Here is a 12,047-nt window from a genome sequence, read left to right as displayed (position 1 = left end):
AATCAGACTGACTGGGCCCTTCTCCTCGGACGCACTGCGGACTCACCCATTGGAGGGCTGGCGAAGGGAGAGCAGAGGAGGGCAAGAGAAGAGGGGAGCAGGGGAGTGGTGGGGAGAGGGCGCCTACGAAGAGACCGAGAGGCAAGAATGTTGAGAAAGGAGCTCCTCTGCGATAACTCGCACATAACTAGTGATTTTTAGTTTGTAAAGGACCGCGTTTTCCAATCTGTTGCTTCATTTTCATTCTTGGAACAGAATTTTGAAGATCTTACGTGGAGTAAGAGAACCAGCTAATTCCACAGAGTCACCTCCTAGTTATTTAGGGGCCAGTCAGGCACACGTGTCAACCATGCCCTGTGTGTCTCTACCGACCGCCAACACTAGGGCTTTTGCCAACGTGGAAGAAAGAACAATTAACTCAGATCTGTCACCTTCTTAATAATGACTTAGTTGTTGGTGTTTTCTTAAGATTTTATTTTTTATTCATTTATCGGACAGACAGAGATCACAAGTAGGCAGAGAAGCAGGCAGAAAGAGAGGGGGAAGCAGGCTCCCTGCTGAGCAGGAGCCTTATGTGGGACTCGATCCCAGGACCCTGGGATCGTGACCTGAGCCGAAGGCAGAGGCTTTAACCCACTGAGCCACCCAGGCACCCAGTGCCTTAGTTGTTTTAAAAAAATCCCTTTGGATGAAGAAATTTAATAGTCCAATAATTTTACTCACAGATATGTTTTATCGATAATTTCTTTACCAGAAATTAATCAGTATATATGCAGCATTTTATACATACATATACATATATATGGACAGATAGATACATGTAGAGAGATACACATTCGAACTGGAGTTGTGTAGTTTCTTATTTAACAAAAAAATAACTATTTAACGCATTATCTGTTCATAAAACTGTTAGACTCCCTGGCTGGGTACCTCACCGGTGGGCTCTCCCTACCCTTACTCAGCACCTGCTGTGTATGAGGCTGCGAGACAACGCTTACCATTATGTACCCCACAGTAAATGTGCTGGCTTTCTGCCATGCGTCTGCACCTTTCAGGTCTCTCAGGCCTGAACATCAAGATTTATAAACGCTGTAAGACAAATCCTTGTTTTTTTAAGGGGCAGGACTCTGCATTTGCTAACTTTCAACATACCTACTGTGATAAATGACAACACCTTAACAAAAAAAACAAATGATTTGGGAAATAAAATTTCACTCTCCTTCTCTGTACCTTGGTTTCCTTATCTATGAAACAGAGACAGTGGTAGTACCTACTTCCTAGGGCTACTGGGTTGTAGGGAAAATAAAAGTAAAATAATTCAGTATGTGCTTATCTGTAAGTATTCAATAGACAAGTTATCTAATATTCTTCTTCCTTGCAAAGTATCTGAAGTTCATAGTCACACATGTTCATACGGATTAATGGGAACCTTAAAAGAACAGCTTTTCAATATGCTAGTTCCCTTAGCTAGTAAGTGAAGGAGAGTTTACCTTTGCTAATTTTCATACAATAGAGTGGAAAGGGGATCCCAGCAACTCTGAGCCTGGGCCAGACAGGGGAGTGCAGCTTCTCCCAGAAACCCTCAGGGCGGCCCCACTGCCAACTACTACTGTTACTACTGCTTCTACTACTACTACTACTACTACTACTACTACTACTACTACTGCCACCACCACCACCACTACTACCACACCACACAGGACACTGCCCCAGATATAGTACTGCCCTGTTACAGTATGACAATTTACAAATTAAAACTTAATAGCCAACAAATAGGAGAAATTTGGTGGGCTTCCCCTTTGGTTCCCAAAATAAGACTTCTCATTAGTCATTACTTTCAGCTTCATACTAGAGACTTCGCAATTTTAGAATGGTAGGCACCAGAAGACAAAATAAAAATAACCCTGCCCCTTAATTAATGTCTATATTTCTCCTCCTAAAGGATTTAGGACTTAACATAGATTAACATACCCCAAAGAAACAAAGTACATATTTTTGGTTCTGATTTTAGTTCTATTCCTTTTCATGAGAACTCAACATGTTGGTTAAAGACCTTTTGGTCTCTCCCCACTTCGAAATTCTTTTCGTTTTAAGGGTTAGCTTCTAGTTACAAGTTCTCTGGTGTCAGAGATTATGCCCTCTGATTCCTCAGCGGCTGTGCCTGGTGTGAGCCGAATGAATTCTTGGTTCTGCCTTGCAATGCGAGATTTAATCCCTACGAGGGAAGCTTAACAGGAGCAGGGGATTTGGTTCACTCCTCTCGCCGGATCCCTACAATGGCTAGTACCGTGCTAAGACCATCACCAAACCATACATATATCTGGGTCAAAACCACATAAACATCCATACAAAGAGATTTAAGATATAAGTGCTATTTGATAGGAAGACAAATTTTCAGTTAGTCACAGTTCAGTCTGGCTAAAGCAGGTAACACATATTCACGCAGGTGAACAAACATATGACGGGCCTGCCTTAATTTTTGGTGGTGAAAAATCACATGTTAATAGATAGCTAACTACAAAGTAAAAATCAGACATTTCATAGGTAGCCACCTCCCCCATGGGTTTTATTTCTAAAAATCTGTTGCAGCTGTATATTGGAATCACAATGTATTTTCTTATGCAAGTAATTTATAAATGACATGTGGGGTCCAGTTTAACCAAAGCAAAAGGAGCATTTAGTTCCAAAATGTGGCTAACAGGAGAATGGCAGCCATTAGCAACCCTGAGCTCTGAGCTGGTGGAGAGAGTCTGAGTAGTCAGGCAAGTCTGCTGGTTGGCAATGTGCCCGCAAGGGGTGTGCGTGTGTGTGTGCATGCGTGCGTGGGTGTGTGCTTGTGTGTGTGTGTAGCTCTGCTAGCAACTAGCATGGAAACAGTATCTCTTTTAATATAAGGTTATTTATAGTTTAAGGGCAAATGTATCAAGGCTGCTCAGCATCCAGACAGCAACTGCATTATAGGCAGGGACTCCAGAAGGGCTAACCAAATCCACGAATCAGGATTTCCATCCAGTGCTTTTACATGGAGCTCTCCTTTCATGAACGGGGAACCATCTCAATGTTAAATAACATCTCAATGTTATTTTTTTATGAACTTGAAAAGCAAAGAAGAAATAACAAGTTGAAGAGAACAGGCTTAATTTTAAAAAAGCAATCCTATGTATGGGTATATTTTCATTTTTAATTTTATTTCTGAAAGAGAGAGAATGCCTGTACGTGTGTTTTTGGGGTGGTGGTGCGGGGAAGGTAGAGAGAGGGAGAGAGAGAATCAGGCAGGCTCCATGCCCAGTGGAGAGCCTGATGCAGGGCTTAATTAATCCCACAACCACGAGTCAGACGCCCAAATGACTGAGCCACCCAGGTGTCCTTGTATGGGTACATTTTTAAAAGAAAGGTTCAGTTTCATTTTTGTTGCTCTGCAGTCATCACATCAATCATTATGTCCGACCTGGATCTGAATAGGTACTCTACCAGCTTCACAAGGTCACTCAATGTGTGAGTGTATAAAATGTGTTCATACTTGCATTCAGATGCCCGTGCGTTCATTTTGATAGTTAACCATCCAAAAGCCCTCTCAGAATATAGCTTTGTTAGAAAGTATATGCATATTTAAAATGCTAACCTTCACCATGCTATTTTTCAACTAAACTAAGACATATGATGAAGCAAAAAAAAATTTACACTGTTATCTTTAAGCTTTGTAAAAAATAGCTTATTTGAGATAAAATTCAAATGTCACACAATTGACCTATAAAAAAATGTATGCAATTAAGTGCTTTTTAGTATGGTCATAGGATGGTGCACATCATCGGAATCTAATTTTAGAATGTTTTCCTTCCCCCGAAAACAAATCCTGTGCCCACCAGCAATCTCTTCCCATTTTCCCTGTTCCATAACCCCTTTCTCTGAGCGTGAAAAAGCCAGCAATCTACTTTCTAACTCTGTAAATTGCCTATTCCACACATTTCATATAAACAGAATCATTAGTCTTTTGTAACCAGCTTCTCTCACTTATAATGTTCTCAAGGGTCACCCATGTTGAAGTATGTAGGTATTTTTTTCAATTAAGTAAAATACAGGAATTCAGAATTTATTAAATATGCCACTTTATGCAAGAGTATTTCAAATGTTCTGAATATTATTAGCTCGATTAAGGTAGTAAAGTGAGTGTGGTCTACACTTACGGACTTTAACAACACAATCTAATGGCATAAATCTGAGAGAGAAGAGTTGTTAAATACAGGATCTTACTAAGAAAAACTATAACATACTATCAAAGATGGAGGTGATGTTACAAAAATTTCTTTTAAAAAAACTTCTCTTAAAAATAGAAGAACTGGGGGTGGGGGGCCTACAAATGACCACTTTTTTGGTTCCCACTGTTTTTCATTTTATGATGGTAAAATATATATGATATGAAATTTCCCATTTTAACCATTTCTGAGTGTACGATTCCATGACATTAAATACCTGAGCAATGTTATGAGTCCATCACCACTGTCCATCTCTAGAACTTTCTCACCTTCCCAAACTGAAACTCTACACCCACCAAACAATAACGCCCCATGCCTCCCTTCTCCCTGCCTTTCATACCAGTTTCTGTCTCTATGAATGTGACTATTCCTGGCACCTCACATAAGGGAAATCCTACAGTACTTGTCCTTTTGTGCCTGGCTCATTTCACTTAGCGTAACATTTTCAAAGTTCACTCCTGCTGTACCAATATTATGTTATTCTAAATATTGCTTTTCCAGGCTCCTGGGCATCCTCTACTCGCGGTGCCAGGGGACAACGTAGAGGCTTCCATTAGCACCTGCTTCCCTGCTTCCTTGTCCTGTAATTTTACCAAACATACTCCACCCCAATGATAGACCTTACTTGTCCTCATCTTGCAATTGCCTTGCGAATGTCTGAGCTGTTAAATACTTCAGTTACAGGTGAATGAATGAATGACCCAATTAATTAGTCAACATGGTTATATTACAGTAAGTCCTTACAACAACTTCCAGCTAAAGGTCAAAACAGCAATGCCTGCATTCTAGGAGATCCTATTTCTGGAGTCACCTTCAACACTCGGAAAGTCATGTAAGTCAAGATAAAATAAGACCAGAGTCCTATTTCATCCATTACTTCATTAGTGACACTGTAACAGCCACTAAGTGAATTACCAGCACCTACATTTACTCAGTAATCTAAAAATAAATTATCATTTAATGGCATCAGAAAGTGAATGAGGGAGCCTAAGAAGAGAAGAGTCCCAGTCCTTATGTCCCAAGTGAAGAGGATTAGATAGTGAGAGGAGATTCTAAATCACATTTGGTCTGTAACTTAATTATAACATGGAATTCACTTCTCAACTGCGAAGAGTTAACATATTCAGTATTTGTGTTAAAAGAAGTTGAGGCAAATATCTGTTCTAATTAGCCTTCACAGAAATGTTAAAAGGACTTCAATGCTCCTTTACCATTACCACTTCATCTAAGTGTCACAGTCAATAATCAGACTTTACATTACAAAGATAAAAATATACATTAATACTAATGTCAGGATGCTAAGAGTTATAATTATACACACATTTATTTTCAACTGATATTATCATTACTCTATTTTATAATTATGATTCTGCTCTGCCATCACCAAGAAATCAAAAGAGGGTGTTTATATCCTGATGGTGGTGATGGTTACATGAATCTCTATGTATGTGAGAATTCATGAAACTTGAACACACACGATTAAGTCCATTTTACTGGATTAGTTTTAAGATAAAACAGCAAAGAGGAAAATTTACAGTAATAAAATCTGTTGTGTTTTAAATGCTATATGATATGAACAGGTATGTCCTAAAAATCAAAGGTATAATATACATATAGTTGTTTTTTTCTCTTGAAGCTAGTCTACTAACACTAAAAGAACAAATCAATACTTGATCAGTTTAATGGGGAAAGTGCATCCCAGTTAGACTGAGCAGTCAGTGAAAACAATGCTATTGGCTTTTCTCAAGACTGATATAAATAATTAAGGAATGTGATGGAAAGGCAGATTGTTGTTAGTTTTTTTTTTTTTTTTTTTTTTTTTTTTTTAAGATTTCATTTATTTAAGAGAGAGAGACAGCATGAGCAGGGGCGGGGCAGATTCTCCTCCCAGGCAGCCAGAAGCGGGGCTCCACCCTGAGCCTGGGGGCAGGGATCATGATCTGAGCAGAAGGCAGATGCTTAACCGACTGAGCCACCCAGGCGCCCCCAGAAAAGCAGCTGTTCAAGACTTATTTTAAAATATTTAACTTATTTATGGTCTAGTTATTCAAAATGAAGCTAACTTAAGAGAACTTTTGCTTCCAGCGTTAGGTGGTCTACAGTAAAAAGAACGTCTAGTGACTTAATTGCTCTGGTCAAAACTGCCTGGTAGGGAATGGATGCAGCTACGCAAGGATTTATTAACCATCAAACTATGTTTCTGAGACCGGGGATGCCGAGACGACAGTAAGCTCCTCTGCATTTGATACCCACGGAAACCTAGAACGGCGTCCCTCTGCAAAGGATCCGATGCCTGCGTCAGGCGCTCTGCTGAGCAGCTTGTACAGACCTAATCTGTGCCCTCAACTCCGGACACAGGTATTTCTATTATTTCTGTGGCAGACTGTGCACTCTTTGCCAAATACCCTGGTTCCCCCTCCCTGTGGGAATTCAGGAGCAGCTGTGGGACTTGAAAGGCCAGTGACAGTGGGCAGAAAGGACAGGTGCTCCTTCTGGGCAGAAGGCAGAAAGCCAGGGGTTCTCGCTGGCTCTCATTCCCCCTTCTTGTATGATCCAAGTTCTGAAGCAGAGCCTACATGAACGGGGCTTCGGTCAAGCTGTGACAGCTATTTAGCATGAGCAAGGAAATACATTTTTGTCGCCCTAAGACACTGACATTTTTTGAGATCATTTGTCGTACAGCAGAACCTGATGCATCCCACCGCCAAGCTGTCACTGTGTGGATGAAGGAAACAAACGTTCAAAGACATTCACAATAATGTGTTCACGGGGAAGAGTCGTAAGAGGACTAATGGCACTCAGGACCCATGCCTTTCAGACTGCAAAGTCCTTTTTCTGAACCAGTTTTCAGTAAACACTGGAATGGAAGCATGTATCCATTACAAGGGAGAAATTATTAACATGGGCAACAAATGATTTCATCGCAAATGGAGTTCAATTTTCAATGACTAAACAAAAAATTTCCAGGCAAACAGAAGAGGCAACACATAACATATCTCAGTATCTTGAGATACAAACCTGTGTATTTTGTAGAAGAACCCAGCAACCTGCTTTTTTTTTTTTTCCCTAATATTATCAATTATATCTTTTAAAGTATATTTGGGAAAAATAAGTACACTTGGGGACCACTTAATGTTTCTCTACCTATTTACTCTTTTATCAAATACACTAATTGTAATACTCTTTCCTGAAATCATTTTAAAGAGAGAACTGTTCATTGAAGGATTGGGTTTATAGATCTTATGAAGCTGAAGCTGATACACACCTTTGGAAAAAAAAAATGCATAAAGTAATTCGCATAACATAAAATAACAAAAACCCCACTTCTTTTAAAAAAATGAACGTATAAAATGAATTTTTTTTCTGTATTATAAAACTAACTAACATATTTTCATTTTTGAGATTTTGGAAAACAGAAAAACAGAATGGGAAAAATTAACCATAGTTACAGCAATCACTGTTCAAAGAAAAACACTCCTCTTATTATCATCTTCAAACAATTAAATTATAAAATTTTATCTGATATTACCCAGTGGGCTTGGAAAAACTGAAATGATTTTTCAAAGACCAAAACACTAAGCTTCACAATATTTCTTAACAATACATCATTCCTGGGAGCTCAATTTCTTCAATAATGAAAGAAGAAAACCTTTCTTCTAAGCAGGGTCCAAATCACCCAGGCACTTATACTCCAGGGGCTCATAATGCTGCCACATTAGCATAACAGGAGAGAGAAATCTGAATATGAAAACAACAAACAAAGGAGAATCAGAGATAAGAATCAGCAAAACATCTTGGAATCATTCCTGAAGAAGTTATTACCATTAGAGCAATGTTGTCCCTGGAGCTAGGATAAGAGAGTGAAAAAAATAAATAGACATGAAAGAAATTTCTTTGTTTAAGAAGAACATAAAAAATGGGAATGCAGGTGAAAGGAGAGAAGAGGGCGGGGCCCTCTCTCCCCACTCCCAAATTCACCTTGGAAGGCCTTTGAGACCTTTGGTCTTAAAAACATGGACCATAAGCAGCATTTAATTGGAGTGATTATAAGGGGAACCCAAACCATTCCCACTCTCCAAATCACACCCCCGTGAGTGGTGAGAACAGCGGGGAGAGTGATGGTGATGATGCGATGATGATAAAAACAGAGCAGTTAGCATCCTCCCTGGTTAAACCCTGTGCTGAGTCACACTCATCGCATTTAAACTTCTGGACAAAGTTAGGAAGTAGCTTTACTAATCTACTACTAAGAGAAGTGAACTACCTTGCCCAAGGGACAAGGGCAGAGCTAGAACGTACACACCGGCATGTTGACCCGGGAAAGGTACCAGAATATGACACCCCAAAATACACCTCTTCCGTGTATGAATTCTTCTCAGTTAAAGGCAATTAAGAATCAGCAGACCCAGGAAGAGCTCTAACAACCAGGGCCTTCATTTTCCTTTTGTAAAGGAAATTTCTACTTATAAAGGAAATTGTTATTTTAAAAAAATTTTTTAAATTAACACATAATGTATTATTTGCCCCAGGGATATAGGTCTGTAAATCATCAGGCTTACACATTTCACATTGCTCACCACAGCACGTCCCCTCCCCAGTGTCCATAAATTTGGAAAAAAGAAAAAGATGTAAATATGGACATTCCAAACTAGGAAGAGGAGAACTTTCAACACCCCTTACCAATGATGAAAACCCAACCTTAGATCTGCATTACAAACTTTATTCAAGAATCCTTGTTATTCATACTTTTCCTGGTCATCTTCTCTTAATTTGGAGATTAAGCCTTGAAACCCCAAACCAATTTTCTTTCCTTTTAGCACAGGATGGCATATAAACCCAAATTCTAAGCACCCATTTGGGAGGCTGATTGCCAGATGCTTCCATGTAAACATGAGTGGGGCACAGTTAATTTCTGTTCTACTCCTATGACTCTGCCTTTGGCCAGTCTGACTGATAGAGGCCCCCCTAGAGAACTGGAGATGGGTAGAGGAGAACACGCTCCATCAAACGTGTCTCACAAAGGCATCGTTCCTGCAGACCCATGTGTGATCATCCCTAAACCTAAAACTATTCTTGAGGAATAGCACAAACTAATTCACATGAATATGTTAACAGTCATCTCTGGAAGCAGGGTTAGAAAGAAGCAGTGAAGAGTGGGCTCTTTAAACAAGATGCAAAATATAGAGAGAGATCAGTCTCTATATTGATATATCAAAGGCGATTTAAACTCTGTTAAATTGCAAAATTAACTTTATATGAAATTTATTAGAAATGTATGGATTTTTTTCAAATGTCTCAAAATGTATAAAACCTCTTATTATATTACTTGAAATTAGACGGTAATAAACAAGATCTTTGTAATCTTTTGCTGCTGAACGGTATGAAATTTGAATTCACTGATAAATGTGTATGGGTATATCATTTTTATAAGGCAACAAGGCAAGGCATATTTCCTCCTTGTTCTACTTTAATTGTTTTCACTTGGTAAAATTGGCTTCACACATCAGTTCTTTAATTGGAATTGAAATGAAAGCATTTCCAGTTACTGCAGGGTAGGCTAGCTTGTCTAAGAACACCTTGTCAGAATATTTGATATTCTAACCTGCTGCTTTTTTAAGTACCATGGCTCCCAAGTTACAGAACCAGATTATCTAGCACATAAAGAAAGATCAGGAAAAACTACCATTTGATGAACCGAATTTACCTTTTAATACTTGAGCTAATTTTTTACTGTTTTGTTATTTTTTTTAAGCAAATGGAAGTTAATATTCTATGCAGTTGAAACAGATTTTTTCCAATGAGCAAGGAAAATGAAGATTTTTATTATCCTTCTTTCTATCAAAGCCTATGGCCTTTACAAATATAAAAATCTGCTGCAACTTTATTGCAAGTTTCTGGCTAATGATAATAGAAGCAATCACTTGATACAGAAGTATTTTCAGATCTTAAATTTGCCATTTTTATAGGATTAAATTACTTTTAAAAAAAAAGAGTATAGAAGGTTCTGCAACTCATCTTGAGAAGATCCGATGTGTCATAAATAAAGATCATTAATAATTATGTTTACCTGCCTTCAGAACCGGATAAACGTAGGTCTATGTAACAATGATTAAGGAGATACAATGCACCAGATTACAGGCTAAGAATTTCCTACTGTCTTAGGAAAAATGACTTCCAAATCAAAAACTCTGTCCTTTTTTAAAATATTTCAAAATTAGCTAGAGATTGAGAATATAGAAAACGGAAAGGAAAAGAAAGAACTGTATCACAGATAAGTCTAACCAAATGCGAATATCCTGAAAGACCCGGCATGGAGAATAATCGTCAGCATCAAGAGTTTTCTATATGATATCGTATCATTTCTCTGGTCCTATCCTCACAGGATTCCAACTAATCTCTCCTTAGAACTACCCAATGGCCACAGTTCAGAGGATATCTAGGAAGAATGGGGAATTATTGCAAAAGGTGTCAAGAACTAGGAGAACACATTCCAGATGAAATTTATCCCAAGTATCCCCTGAGTGAAATTAACACTCTGGAACGTCTTCTGAGTGAAATGAAGAAAGTCCAACCCTGTAGAGGTGTAAGAATGACACATTAAAACTACTCATTCGAAGCTAAAGCCAAATGGGTGTTTAATTGTATTTTTTCCTTAATAAACTACTGAATGACTTCCCACAATTGCTGGCTGTATAAATGAAATTGGAAAATAAAATTTGTATAGAAGAATGGATAAAGGAAATGTGATATATATACTGTGTTTTATGTACATACACACACACACACACACACACACACACACACACAGGAACATATCCAGGCACTGAAAAAAAAAAAAAAAAAAATCCTCCTACTTCCAAGAATCTGAATGGACCTCAAGAGCATTGTGCTAAGTAAAATAAGCCAGATCTTAAAAGTTCTCATCATAAGAAAAAAGTAATTGTAATTATGTGTGGTGAGGGTTGTTAACTAGACTCACTGGGGCTATTATTTTATATTATATACAAATATTGAACCATTATGTCGAATGCATTAAAGTAATATGTTAGATGTCAATTATATCTCAATTTTAAAAATGATTCTGCCAATTGGATTGTGATGATGGTTGTACAAGTATACAAATTTACTAAAAAAATTATCAAACTGCACACTTAAAAGAGGATAATCTTCAAGCTCCAAATGCAGAAATTTAGGCATAAACTATTTAAAGCTGAAGTTTACTCAGAGGCACATACCAGGTCATTGAAAAAGCCAAAATAAGAATTGCAAATATCAAATCACTAAAATACATTGCTTCTTGGTAAAATGAGGTGCTTGTATCAACTCAACAAAAGATGTCAAATCTTTTTTACACACGATGTAGAGGGTGAATGTGGGGGAGGGGGGTGTTAACTAAAATGTGGAATATTTTAATTGTCTAGTAGAGGTATAAAGTGTCCTTAGTAAGAACTGAAAATATACTATTAGTTCTTCGTGTACACTGGAAAGACCCAACTGATCACTGAAGTGTGAACGGACTTCTAGTCGGCGGGACTACCTTGGAGGTGCGGAGTTCCATTCTAGACAAAGGGTGACATTTGGCCAAGGGTGAAAAGTCTAGAGCATGTTCTGGGCAAAGCAGAAGGTCTCTTTTAAATGGAAGTAGGTTACTTGAACGTGGGTATACGGTAGGGTGGGGAGGAAAGTCATCATCGGAAAATGAGATGGGAAAGGCAGGGCAGAGGGTCAGCCTAAGGCGTGCGATTTTGTTTTGCAGACGAGTCAGTGGTATCGAAACGTTTGCTTGGTATTACC

The 12,047-nt window shown here is 38.4% G+C and overlaps 1 protein-coding gene across 3 annotated transcripts in view; it reads right to left on the bottom strand.

The window, feature by feature from the left end:
* CDKAL1 (CDK5 regulatory subunit associated protein 1 like 1) overlaps positions 1-12,047 on the bottom strand; it is a 640,699-nt gene that overhangs the window by 217,506 nt on the left and 411,146 nt on the right. The window lies entirely within an intron of this gene.

The sequence above is a fragment of the Mustela lutreola genome, chromosome 6 (assembly GCF_030435805.1).
Source record: "Mustela lutreola isolate mMusLut2 chromosome 6, mMusLut2.pri, whole genome shotgun sequence".
NCBI lineage: Eukaryota > Metazoa > Chordata > Mammalia > Carnivora > Mustelidae > Mustela > Mustela lutreola.
Note: the sequence above shows the minus strand (reverse complement) of the source record. Positions and strands in the feature narration are given on the sequence as shown.